Source organism: Gallinula chloropus (genome assembly GCF_964237585.1).
Source record: "Gallinula chloropus genome assembly, chromosome: 4".
NCBI lineage: Eukaryota > Metazoa > Chordata > Aves > Gruiformes > Rallidae > Gallinula > Gallinula chloropus.
Window position 1 is genome coordinate 90,988,111 of NC_140088.1, and position 2,317 is coordinate 90,990,427.

A 2,317-nucleotide genomic window follows, 5' to 3' on the forward strand; every position below is an offset into this window, starting at 1 on the left:
CTAACTACCTGAAGGGAGTTTGTGAAGTGAGGTCTGACCTTTTCTCCCTAGTGAGACAGTGATAGGACAAGAGGAAATGGCCCCAAGTTGTGCCAGGGGACGTTTAGTTTAGATATTAGGAAAAACTTCCTAGAGGGGGTTAGGCATTGGGACAGGCTGCCCAGGGAGGTGGTGGAGTCTCCATCCCTGGAGGGATTTAAAAGATGGTTAGATGCGGTGCTGAGGGACGTCGGTTAGTGGTAGTTGGCAGGGTAGGGTGATAGTTGGACTTGATGTTCGAAAGGGTCCTTCCAACCAAGACAATTCTATCATTCTATGATCTTCAGTGTGAATATTAAATACCCAATTATGCCATCATAATGCTCATGTTTAGGTCTTTCTGCACTTCCCTACAGTCTTCCCTGGACATTACAAGCTCCAGTAGCTTGGTATGAGGACACTTTGTCACACTGCAGGATTTTTTTTAATGCAGCATTGCATATTTCCTTTAGTAATTGCAATTTATTATATGAACTCCCTGTGCACTCTCAGATACCCCATTTGGGCTTGATGACTTACTGGTTTTGAATTACTAATTTGCTTTTTGTTCCGTTCCCTTTTTTTGGAGTCCACCTCTCTTTGTTCATTGTCTCAGTTCAGTGGTTTCTTGTGCCCCATACATGGGTGTTTCTCATCATTTGGATACATTTGAATAATTTGATGAATGCCAGACTCATGCTTGAGTGTAGAGAAACAAACCCCAAATTGTTAGCTTCTAGCAATGTCTTAAAGAGGTGTGTTTCCTTGGGTTTCAATCTGTAAAGGAAGCTCATAAAAGCTGTCAGGCAGGTTTCTCACTGCAGATTTCCTAAGAGAAAGCCTCTTAAAACTTAACTTAGCTGATCTGAGTAGAAATTAATCCTCTGAAAAAAATAATGGGCAGGTAACATAGATTAAAACACCAATAAATATTCTCTGATGGTGTGGTGAATATTTCTCCAGCCAGTCATCACAAAAAGCAAAGATTATCTGGACATTGTTTCAAGATGTACTCACTCAGGGTTAGCTTGTGTGCCTAAAACTCTTGTCTAACAGTCAAAAGGAATATTAAAACTAGTTCTAAGATTACCTTGAAGGATGGATGGTAGACACTGAAGGGAAAATTTCATTTGACTTTGGGAATTACCTGATTTGGTCAATGAAACTGGAAGTAAAATTTTGATAAGCACAAATGTCTTTAGTAGGGCTAGGGATGCTCTCTTTCTTAATGTCTACTATTTTCCAGTGGACTATTGGTCCTAAAGAGAAAAAAATAGCCACAGCTTATAGCTCGAACAGTATAAACAACAGAAAATGTGATGGGCAACAGTGATGGTATTCAAAAGAGTTGAACTAAGCAAGCTTTGGTGTAAGACCCACAGGTGAAGCCATTCTTCATGTTTCTGCTGTCTCTGATGGAATGCAAAGGGATGTTTGAATGCACAGATATGTATCCAGTTTAAATCAGTCACATTTTCTATCTGGGCAGCCCTTTCCTGCCTGTGATGTCAAAACCAAGCAAAGGTCTAATTGCTCAAGGGTCTGCCATAGCTACCAGAGCTCATGTGGATCCCACCAGGAGTTGTGACCTGGGCTGACTGATGAAGAGCAGTGAAAGAGGAAAGGGGAGTGTGATAACCCAGGTATAATAAAGCAGTTAACAAACACAGCTAGAGGAAATATTCAGGCAGTGGCACATTTGAGGAGAGGGAAAAAAACCCACAACTGTTAACTAGGAAGGGGGAAGCTGCTTGAAGCTCTGAAATGGCACTGTGGACTTAACCAAATAAGAAAAAGCAGGGAAGGTCAATCAGATATGGAAGGAGAGAAAATCATCCAAATTCCCTGGAAACTTCTAATTGCATATTGGTTTAGAGGACAACACAGGAAAATGGGAATGTAGGGGAAATTATAGATGTTATATGAAAACTTGTGTAGGTTATGAGCAGTCCAAATAATAGGAAAAAGACAAGGGCTGGGGGGAGGGAGGGTTTGGAAGATTTTCCTTGTGTGGGTGGAGTTGTATTTCCCCCTGGGGTTAGCTGAATTGTAAAATAGAAAGCAGGTTGTAAATAATTCACTACAGTCCCAGCTACCTGAAGTTCTCTGCAGGAGGATAGTGCTCGGTGCCTGTGTCTGTAATAGCAGCTGTTCCCTGATGGACTTCAGAGCCTCTTGGGACTCCCTTCCATGGCAAGCACAAATTGTGTATTATTGGATACAGGAATAGATTAACCCGGGGGGGGGAAAATCCCTGAACTGACCAACCAACCCAAAGAAATAAATCTATTTCCCCAAA